Below are 12662 nucleotides of genomic sequence, written 5' to 3'. Positions count from 1 at the left end.
TCAATGTTACCATATTGTTTCATTGGTAATGCATTTCAAGCACACACTGATTTTAAAATATTGCACTACAAAGTATTGTGACAAATCAATCCCAAATCAAGGCCCACTTATGTTTTTGCCAGAACTTTCACAGGGTCATCATCACTAGATTAAGTTTGCTCTGTTGTCATGGAGATATATTTGTTGACATATAAGCTCAGAAGCTGTTGTGATTGCATCCGTTAGCACTTCTTGTGGTAAAGCAAAAGTTCATTGAACTGGGCAAACTTCATCATTTAATACAGTTGAAAAACAGCTGGAAAAAAAGAAAGTAAGTAAACCTTGAGTTGAGATCACGTATTTCAATTTAAATGTATTTTCCTAAATCATAGAATACAGATGAGACATCTTAAACATGTTATGGATAAAATTCCTGCAGCTAAAGAACTGACATGTCAACAATCTCCACGACAACATGGCAAACTCCATTCACATATAAAGACTGTGTGATAGGGTTAAAAGCTGGTGAGCTGCTAACCTTGAGTTGGGATTTTTTGTCATGTTTCCAGGGTCAAGAGGAAACTTTCATGATTAACTGTATTCATGGTTTAGATTGAAATATTATACAGAAATGAATGGAAATCAATGAATTCCCGGGAACATTACAAAAAAAAAGGAAAAACAAAAACAAAACAACAACGCTGCATTCTTGAAAGTACTAAAGTAGTTGCCATTCAGTTAGTGTCCTGGGACAATGGTGTACTATAACTGCATACTTGAGAGGACAGCTGTGCACTCTGAGCTGGACTGTGGTGTTATGCACACTGAGAGAATACTGAATGCATTGTTCACACTCCAGAAGTCTCCTCTCTCACCACAAGATGCCACCTCTATTCAACAGAACGGTATTGGCAGACATATTGTATATATAGAGGATGATAGCAAGGATCATATTTCACATAGTTATCACAGTTCACCAGTGCTGCTATGTTCATATTCACTGCACGCTGCATGATTAAAAATATATTTGTCATCAAAGCGATAATTTGCAGATGAATGACTACAGTTTGTATGACGTAGCATGACGGATGTTATTTAGGAATGATGAAGGATAAATCTATAGGGGAAACTGAATTCTTGGGTTTAATTTATGTGATTAATGGGCTTTCAGTGTTCAGTAACATACTGTAGATGGGTATATGCTGGCGTTGTCAAGAAGTGTCTTTAAATAAGACTACATTGCTGGGAATAAAAATGATTCTCCTGAACTGTTTAAAATAGTACACATTAATTGTATAATTGTGACTACATGAATGTAATTTAAAGAAGACACTGATTAGATTATGTCATATAAATAAGGCTGAATTTAAAAACAACTTATGTTCACTATATATTTAAAATAATCAAATTTGCATGAAGTTAAAAACTAAATACTATATATTTTACATTGTGATCACTGTAAACAGTTTTGCATGTTACTAGTATCTTATCTAATCTCATCATCTGGCAGCAACCCTGCAGTTATATAACATAAGAAGTTTTTTCAATGTATCGTAATATAAATGTTATTGTTATTATCATAATTATTTTATTGCCTCTCCCATAAGCCCCTTTTATTGTTGACAATAAAAATACTTTGTACTTTGACTTTTTATTTGGCTCACCTGATCCGTTGTAGACTGTTAGTATTATGCATGTTCAAATTGGTACCATAATGAGATTAAGATGATTTTACAGTTTAATACACCTGCTTTTATGGATTGGAAACCCATACCCTGGCTTAACCTGCACAACCTTTGTCATGTTGTTTATGGTGATACGTATGCGGCCAGCAGAGATTTTTGTCTGTGTCTCTGGGTTGATGTTACACTTGGAAGTCACACACTGATAGAACTCTATGTAATCTCACTAATGACTCCGTTTTCCCTCTTATAATTAGTTCAGTTTTTCCATATTGCAGTGCCCCAGTGGTCTCAATTACTCTTATTAATGTTAACACAACACATGGAACCTCTCTAGTGTAGACTCGTACTGAATTTCATTCTCAAGTCACATCACGCAGGGCAGTCTAATCACGCAGGGCAGTCTAATCACTGCATTAATTGATAATTATCTGATGATTTGCTTTCATCACCTTGATGCAAACAGCACAGTTGCATTGGACATACCAGCAACCTGCATCACATACGGGAACTAAAAGACACTGTCGCAATCCTCAGTAACTTCTATTGAAAATTAATATAAACCCTCAGCTGCTATGATTCAGCCAACTGTCATATAGATGAAATGACTAGTTTCAGTAGATCAACAGAAAATTCATCAGCAGCTAATCTGAATAATCGGATTAATTATAGCCCCCTGAAAACTTGGTTTGGCATCTTGCCTATTTCAGGTCCTTTAAACCATTGCAAAAACATTTGATCACTTCAGCTTCACAAATGTTAGAGTTAGTTGCTTCTTTCATTTTTTATATAATTGTAAATTGAATATCTTTGGACTTTTATAGTTTGTTGGAGAAAACAGGTTATTTATAGACATCCCCTGGGAATGGTGATGGACATTTCTACTACTGACAGATTAATCAAGAATGAAAAAGCAGTTAAGGCAACCAAAATCAATTTTATTATCAATATGACAAATTTGGCTCATGGGGCTTTACAGTCTGTGCAGCAATACAACATCCTCTGTCAGACCATTGATTTGAATAAGGAAAAAGCCCCTTTAACAGAGAAGAAATGGAAAATACCACATACACAGGATATTCCCATACACAGGAGAAGAGACAAGAAAAGACATTATACACACAAAAATTATACAGGACAGCAAGGGAAACAGAGCGGTGCGAGTATGGGTGCTGGGCCAGCAAAAGATGCCTGAGTGACAAGAGAGGACAGGGGCAGAAAATAGAGAGGCACACAGCTCAGATGCTCTTGTGCATGTGGAACAAACAAAGAGATGGTTAGATAGATGCAATGGTTCTTAAAACAGTTGCAATAATCTCATTGCAGTACAAGATCATGAAGTTTAAGGCAACTATGAAATTAAAGGCAACTAATTGTACGTTAAGGCAAAAAAAGATAAGTTTTAGGTTTAGATTTAAAGGACTCAACATACTTGGATTGCTTGGTGTCAGCAGGGAGTTTATTCCACAAGAACAGGGCCCAATAGGAAAATGCTTTGCTGCCTGCTGACTCTATTTAACTATACACACAGGAGCCCTGAATTTTGAGAGTAGAGAGCTCAAGATGGAATATAATTATTAAGGAGATCAAACACGTATGATGGGGCCCATTAGGATTTTTTTAGGTCAGCAAAAGCTTCTTAAAATCTGATCTAACATGGATAGGAAGCCATTGAATGGAGGCTAGAACTGGTGTTTTCTTGCTTTAGTTAAGACTCCAGCTGCAGCATTTTGAACCATATGAAGAGTTTTAGTATTAGTATGTGATAGACCTGAAAACATTTCAGTAATCAAGTCTCTGCATCAGCATGGACAAGGAAGACAAGATTTGACTTTTGTTGCGTAAGTGGAAAAAGACAGTCTTGGTGATCTCTTTATGGCATTATCAAAGGAGAGGGTGCGATCAAACATAAAACAGAGATTCTTGGCTGCCACACTTTGTGAGATCACGCAGTTGTTGAGTGTTTCTGTTACTTAATCAAGCTGGTGTCTCTGTCTTGCATGGCCAATGACTAGTATCTCAGTTTTATCCAAATTTAGGAGCAGGAAATTTTGTGACTGCTAATCAGGCCTCTAATTTAGTCATTTGAGTATGATCATCAGCCCTTATAGTCACATGCAGCTGAGTATCATCTGTGTAGCAATGGAAATTTATTCCATGATACATATAATTTGGCCAAAAGACAACATATAAAGAGAGAAAAGCAGAGGGCCAAGAACCAAAACCTGAGGTACTCCATATTTAACATCAGAGAATTTAGATGTAACACAGACACACTATGTTCTTTGAGATAAGTATGCCAAGACAAGGCTGAGCCAGACACATCAAAATTAGTTTGTCTAATACTATACAGTAATCAGTGCTGTCAAAGGCTGCACTGAGATCCAGTAATAGAAGCACAGAGGTGGAATCTGAATATATAGCAAGTAGAAGACCATATAGCACTCTGGTTAGACCAGTTTCTGGACATGAGAGCTGATTGAAAAGGTTCATATGGATACATTTCTTTTATATGATGATACACAACTGTCTCTATTACTTTGGAAAAGAATGGGGGATTTAAGACTGGTTGATAGTTATGAAGAGACACTGGATCAAGGTGTAGTTTCTTTAGTAGAGGTTTAAAAACAACAGTCCTAAAACATCTGGCGCCAATGCCAGTAATAGGTAATAGTAATAGGTAATACATTAACAATATCTAGCATTGAAGGTCCCAGAAAATGCCAAAGGTCAGTTATAGCTTGATTTTGTTTATTAGTAAGCTTTTGGAAGACAGTGATATGATATTTATGAAACCAAATTGAAGCATATTGTTGCAATGATCAGTAGTAAGAGGCAATGTACATTCCCCAACATACTTGGAAGGGGAGGAGGAGGGGTGGTGGTACTCAGTTGGTTGTAAACTGCAACTTCACCACTAGATCTCACTAAAGCTTACACACTGAACCTTTAACATGTTAACCATATTATTAGATGATGTTCAGAATACACAGCATTTAAAAAAATATTTATTTGCTGAGCTATCATAGTCTCTAATCTATCAGAGATGTGTCTTCAAATCTATCAAAGCATTTTTAGAATATTATCACATCACCAGAGGTTGTATTTAGACAGCAAAAAGGTCAAACTTTGAGTAATAGTGTTTTGAATAAATAGTTCTCAGTGTTGCTTTGGTAATAAATAATCAAACCTTGTGTGTCTGCATGGTGATGTGACTACATACTCAGTGATGTAGTATGCCATCTAGTGGACCCCTAATGCAGCTGCTGTCTGCAATTCACTTCCACAGACTGTACTATAATACTGCAATAAATGAATGAATAAATAAATATTGCCTCACAAATATTGAAATTTAGGATAAAATCTTACAAGAGTTTCACTTTTAGAACTAATCTTGAGCAAACCATGACAGCCATTTAGTTTATTTAGTTTTAAATGTCATATATTTGCCAATTTTAAATCAACCTCATTAAATATAGTTCATATTCTAATTAGAATAACAACTAAGTCAACAACTAAGGTGTTTTCCACTGCCTTCCAGCCAGACAAAACTTACCACTGCCTGCAGCATCTGCTTGCAGTCAAGAAAAGACCAAGATGCATACATACATAAGAAAAAACACAATCCTGTCCTAAATATATTCCCAGAGCCTCTGGAGAGTAAGTGAAAGTCAATATTATTGAGGCCCGGCAATGAGGCAATATTTGAATTTCAAATGAGCCTCAGACAGTACAGAAAGCTCGCATTCAGTCACCCTGACAAGAGTGTACACGAATAGTGAAGAGGCGAGCGCATGACACAGTGCTGACAAATAGCGGGTACATTATGCTGAATGAGGAACACTGTTTCAGTGGAAATGGGATAATTGATCCAAATTAGGAAAGAGTGACCTAAAGCACTTTGTGAGTTGCCAATGCAAGGCAGTGTGTGGGTAGTGTTAATACATCTTTTCAAATGAAGTAAGGACTCACAATCCTGCATGTGTAAAAGCAATGATTTATGCAAGCAAATGAAGAAATGTGAAGGTCCGTTTGGTAGACAGCTTTTTGAAGAACACCACAGAAGCAAGAGTGAAATGATTTAAATTCAGTAGGAGTTTCTTAGTTAGGAGTTTCTCAGTTAGCCTTCTCAGAGTGGTTTGTTAGTTTGAATGTTTTACAGAAACAAAAACTTTCTTAATTCATATGAAAAATTCTAGTCCTCAAAATCATGAAATAATACAAAAAATCCTCATCATAATTGTAGCTCCCTTCTTGGTAATAGCCTCTCCCCTATCTCCCCTATTCAGTGGTTCACCCTTCCATATTTATTTTCCTGTGTCGACGGTGCGTTATAACTCTGAGAGAGAAATTACACGCCTGGCTTGGCCTACATCCTACAGCCTCTGCTGGGACTGGTGCTGCCACCCACCACAGGGCTTCGGCTGCTCCGGGGCTACCAGCATGGCTCTGGTGTGGGTTTACAAATGATCCGGGACCAGGCGCCATACAGAGCCACCCCCAGAGTAGACCCCTGAAACACCACTGATAGGCCTACATGCATGTAGTCACAGAGTTACACCACAACTTGTTAAAACACATGCACTGCTTGTCCATATTAAAGTGTCAAGAAACAACATTAGCAGGCATAATATGCAACAGATGAGTCAATGGGTTCATCACCTACAAGTGGAAACTTTGGCCTACTAGAGAAAAGGTTAGTGGGTCGCAAAAAAGTAAATTTACCCCCTGTGGGATGTAAATGTTTACTGGAAGTTTGTGGAAGTCCAGCTGTTATATTTTTCAAATATCTTAACTTTTTAAATTTGAAATATTTTGTTTACGGTAAGCTGAGTATACAGTTTTTTTTCTGCAACTCTATATCTACCTTTATAATATAATATAAAACCAACAGGATAACAAACAAACAGGAACAGGAAATACTTTTGTGTGGGGTTCCTCGAGCATCAGATGATTATTGGGATGAGTTCAATCTGGATGAGAGTTTCAGAGCAGCAGAGATTAGATATACACGACAATAAGATAATATTATTATAGTCATTTTCACACATGGGCTTTGTAGATACATAAAGTAAAGACCAGTGGTTATTACATTCCTCAGTCGGTGAAGTCCAGCTGACCTTATCATATTAGATGCAGTGGTGAATTTTGTAATTATCTTTAGCAATGAAGCAGAGAGTCTATGAGTGTAAGTATGGGGGCAGCAGTGTATCTATAAATGACACCCTCATAGTGCAGAAGTGAAAGAAAACTGTCTCAACAATCATCTTCCTCTGACTCGGAATAAGGTATATCTGTTTCTATACAAAAAGCCAAGACTTGGTAGCAGTTTATCAACAGAGGTGTGTTTCTGGCAGCATATATATATATATACTGTAAAAAAGCTACTTTTACAGATACAGTAATATAACTCTTTTTTTGTTCAGAATAAGAAGAGGACAGTATCATCGGTGCAAAAAAATGTGCAAGATGTGAAATGATTAGTAGTAATAATAGCAGATCCAACTTTGTGCTAACATTAAACAGCCATCTAATATGCAGTAAAAAAATAGCTTGTAGTAACTATATGGTGATTTGACATTTTTATCCTGAGTGAGAAGAAGTTACTGGAAAATAATGTTACATTAAGTAGCCTACAGGTTTTGAATGCAGTATGAGTTTAGACACATTATCACTAACACCAGTTCTATTTTTTCAGTTTAATTTGTATGGATATATTATATTAATCTACTTTCTTCCCAATGGCTTGTAACCAATTTTCCAGATATGAGATCTGCAGTTACTCTTTTTATAATTTGAGGAGACATCTTTTGTTTAACTCTTGCTTCTTGAAGTCTCCTGTCTTGCCTGTTTTATTTCTATTTATTTTTCCATTCAATTTAAAGTACAAAATTGTCCAGAACTGCGCCTATGTTTCCTCAGTATAAGAATAACACTTTACGTAAGATGGCAGAAGTAATTTTTGGGCTACCTCAGAACCACCTTGGAGTTCAGCAATAAATATAAAACACAAAGCTATAATTCCCACACTCCTGCTTGATTGAAGAGATGTTAATTACAATCATATCATCCCCTTCTGGTTGATTTTAATTTGCACTCAGTGCATTTGACCCAATTTTGTTTTAATGAAGTTGGCATTTTCAGTAAAGTTCAGGCAAAGGCAACTTTCAGCTTTGCACAGCGAAGCAAGCAGTTATAGTTCCCTATCAGACATTTCTTTGTATATCTAATGGATTTCAGTGCAGCTGACTGTTCGCCCCAAATGTCATCACTGTTTTTGTTTTCCAGCTTGTGTTTCTCATGACGGCTTCACACCTTCTCTTCCTCAGCAGATGTCCATGTATTAATTACCCAATCTGACATATGGGCAAACAAACAAAGGCTTGTTCATGATTGTGTGACCGTGGTCCAAACCTCCAACCCAAGTTGTTAAAGTGTTTAATTGCCATTAATAGCCACTAGTTATCACATCCTCCACAATTACTGAACTCAGGGTATAAGGTGACTGTCCTCCCGCATCCTGTAAGTAATATTCTGTGACAAACATCTTTATTCTCACAAGTTTTTCTAATACCCTTGTAGTACTTCCCACCTAATCTTGATGTTTCCTCTCCTCTCCTTGGTCGCTGAGGGTTTTGTGTTGAGGGGACGACCTTTAAGCTCTTAATTGCAGGTGGTGTGTGTGTATGCTTCTCCGAATCCCGACCCCTTTTGTTCGCAGCACTGTGGGAGAAACAAAGGTTCCTTTTTTTACTCGCTGCCTTGACTCTCAGAAGTAGAGCGGGGACGAAAAAAGGATTAAGTCAACATTTCTCATGACCTTTGAGGCCTGGGGTTGGAGGGAAGCCTGTATTGTGCTTACAATAGACAAACTGGCAGAGATGTTTGTGTTTGTGTATCACCTGCTCAAAAGTGGCTAAAATTCAAACAAAAAAAGTGTATTCTACTACAGCTCAATGACAAAAATACATAACTACAACTCTAAACATGTGAAAATACTTCCCATACAAACTCAATCTATATCATTTTATCGTTTGTAAACCCATTAGTGTGTTCAGACATTTCCTGAAAACAGTAATCAAGTGCTAATATAATTCTGAACGGTGCTGCTCCAAAAATCTGTCCCGCTGAGACTGAATGAGTCATAAAGCACGGAGCAGACTGCCACAGTTAACTGTTGTTGTTCATTTGTTTCCCATTACAGAAGCTTCATTTTGGCTAATTAGTCTTGACAGTAACTTTTCCCTGCAGTGTTGATTAGATCTAATTAATGACTGCAGGCAAGATGGAGGACTGCTGCCCTAAAGGAGCCATTTTCATACATCCCTGGGTAGTTTGAAGCTGTTCTTTTTTGCTACAAAGACAAATCTATTCTACTACTTTGATTTTGTGGCTTATTGTTATTTCAAACCTATTCTAAATCAATATTCTGCCAATAGTTTATGGTTGTATTGGTGAAGAAGCATTTTTTCAGCACTGTATGATGCCAGCAGATGTCTATGTGATGTTGTGTCCTTGCAGTCGAGTTGTGCCTTTGAGCAAAGCGCTGATCCCTCCGCTTCACTAAAATGCATGAATATGAAGCAGGCTGCTCTGGAAGAAAAGGCAACACAAGCAAACATTCTCTGAATTAATCAAGTTTAAATGGAAATGGAAAATAGAAACGAACTGTAAGCTTATAATCTTATGGTATGAGAAGAAACTCAAGTTTCTTTTTGCCAGTAAGTCTCCCTGACCCCAGTCCTTTTCGTCCAACATTGCATCATCTAATCACAATCTTTCCATAGTAACTCAAGCACAGCTGCCTGCCAGGTCTCATCACTCCCGTGGAAAGGAGAGCTCAAGCGGATTAGATCTGAGGTGAATGTCTCATAGGAAAACACCATGCCAAACTATGCATGTTGCAGGGGAGCAGATCGTCTGGACGATCTGATTAACAGTGTGAAAACGCTTCTTATCTGCGATGACTTGAAACCTCCATACAAAGGCAGCAACAGCCAGAGAGGGAGAGAGAGAGGAGATGGGATGATTAAGGTGGAGATGGATTCGTCACGTACTTTATGTACAACATCTGCCAAAGAGCACCTCATGTTGATGGCTGGACTCATCATAAAATGTTGTAGAGATTATTTTGTGTGCAAAAAAGAGATGTTGTCAGTGTCTTTTTTTCTTCGTTTAAATCATATCTGCAAGCAAATTATCACAGTACAGATGGACATGTGGCCCATTTAGACTTGTACTGTTTTGACACAACACTATCATGCTTAAAATCTGAACTATACTAACCTTAAAGCTTATTAACAGTTGGTCATGACTCTGTGTCGATGCATTTGTAGTAACAAACCCACTGAAACACATGATTTTGCAGTTCCTCTCAACTCTATAGAGCGCTTTAGCAACTTTCAGCTCATTGTTTTGGTTTCATGGCCTTTACCGTTTTGGTTTACTGCTTGCATCATCCTAATTAATAAACCAGCTACAGCAGGAGGCTAAAAAACACTGTACACTGCTTGTCCAACACCAAACAACAGACAGACATTGTTTTATAGCCAGATAATTCCTTCAGGAGTTGGTTGCGACCAAACTCGAGCTAAAAAGAAAGCAAATGTTGGACTAGTTACTATTTTGTCCAGTGAATATTTGTCTGGTGACAGAACTCGTTCCACTGCCCCTGAGTGACCCATAAAATAAAATAATACTGGTTATTGCTGCTTTAAGAAAATATTTGAATGTAACTGTAACAAAATTAGTTTAGCCTAACTTAAACTACACCTAACCAATAAAAACAGCCCACATAAACCAAACAAAGATAAAACTGTTTTCTCACACTTTTTCTTTTATACAGTATGTTGTTTTCACATCTGTGCTTTCAGTTTTAAACTCAACTTGTCCCAATATTGTTGTCCATGTAGAAATGAGTCAACCTATTACAGTTTATGACAGTTCCGCTTTCCTCCCAGCAATGCTGTTGGTCCCATTTGACAGAACCCACTTTATTCCTATGCTGGTACAAGCCATAACTCTGAGCATGTACAATATTTTCACTAGCCCCATGGCATATATAGCCATCTCATATTTTGTATGACATGCAGTGTGTAATACCTGCACAGTTGCAGAGAGATATGGGGGCTCCCGGTGAGTGTTGCAGGGGCTGGTGTCGGTGTGTCTCTGAGCCCCTGATGTTTATCTGTAGATACTCTGGAGTCTGATCACGGACTCTCCTGCTTCCATCACCACCTGCTCGCAGAAATCCAAATAATTACCTGCGTGCTAATGTGGGTGGTGGTCCTTATCTGCAGCCAATCGCAATGCAGCATGATGGAATCGCTGCCATTGCTCAAGACATTGCTCATTTCTTCCAGGATGAAGAGGAGGAAGGAAAAAAAGCTCATTAAGGAGATAAATTTGTTTGGAGGCTGCTAAAATTGTAAAACATTTATTCAACACTAATAAAAAAAAGCTATATTGAATGTTCTTTAGCTGCTACAGTGTTTTATGATAATGTATTTCTTAACACTAATAACAAAAAGAGATAAAAAAGTACAATACAACTGCACAGGCATGACTTTGTTGAGTTGAAGAGATCTCAAAGATTAAGTAACATACTGAGTGACAGAAACAAATCGGCTTAATTTGCTAGGAAAGGTGTAGCATTCATCTGTCACTACAGGCTTGTTGACAGACCAGAAGTAGTGGTGAGTAATAGTCTGTATATTTGTCTTTCTCCCTGAATCCTTGTTTAGAGGCAAATATTCAGAGATAGTTTGTGGCTTTTGAGAGATTGTTTGAAAGTTTACAAAAAACCTTAAAAATTGCAGTAATAATCATATAATTCACACATCTTTTCATTATCAGTCAAACGTGAGAACCATCAGAGTGTCTTTGGTTTGACAGACTGACATAAATCAGATTGAGCTTTTGCAGATCTGGTCCTTCCAGCTACTGAGGTATCCCTCCACCTGTTAAAATCCTGCCCCTCCCACTGCTCTTAATGCCCAGCATGACACACATACAACCAGGCAAGACTCCCCGGGTCTCAACAATGCCGACCCTTCCTCAAACACAAGGGAAACATTTGAGGATTACAACGTTAGTTTTTCAGAGTCAATCACCTAGAAAATAGAGCCCCTGAATGAGTGCCCAGGCCAATATATGGTCAGTTAGGCACAGAGGGCTGAGCAAAGAGCACAGTCAGGTGGAAGGAATATAGGCATGCTGGGAGTTGAGAGTGTGAATTAAAACTCGCCCACAGATGAAAAATGTGGAGCAACCTTTCTCACGTTTCCAGAGCTGCTCACAATGGCTGTCAAACTGGCATGAGTCAATTGTTGCTTAGATCTGCCGGAGCAAAAGTGGTAGTGAGTGATTTGCATTTGCTTGTTATTATTCTCATTGTGCAGCAGCATAATTTTGCCACATTTTGATGTAGGAAATGATGAGATTCACCACACACTGATGAGTCTATTTACACAATTACTCACACAAAGTTTTATCTGCCGTCATTATCCTCGCCGTTGTGAATTATTCATTAGGGTTGGAATCTTTTGAGCTTGTGTTTCCTGCAAACTCAAAATCACATTTGCACACTTACTGCCAAGTCATGACACCGCACATATTGAGATGGATGGCAATTACCGTTCATCAGTGTTCAGTAGAATTTATTCAGAAAAATGACTGAGGACATGAATGTTTAGAGCTCAGTGCTTGGGTGCTATACTGAACTACACAGAGTCTTAAATTTGGGGTTCAAAATCTGATCAGTAACCACTCATCCAATACATAGAGTCATGTTTAGGTAAATGTGGATTTCTCACTGAGATTAGCATTGTTTTATTGTTGTTATAGCATGCCTCTATTGACATGCCTATACACTACTTAAACTGGGGAATGTGCTGCATTCTGACTCCCACACTTCACCGCAGATCATTTAATAAACATTCATGTGCATGGCAAAATCTGATTACCTTAGGCAGTTTAATCCTAAATTGTTGAAATTTCACA

The sequence above is a fragment of the Scomber japonicus genome, chromosome 22 (assembly GCF_027409825.1).
Source record: "Scomber japonicus isolate fScoJap1 chromosome 22, fScoJap1.pri, whole genome shotgun sequence".
Lineage (NCBI taxonomy): Eukaryota > Metazoa > Chordata > Actinopteri > Scombriformes > Scombridae > Scomber > Scomber japonicus.
Note: the sequence above shows the minus strand (reverse complement) of the source record.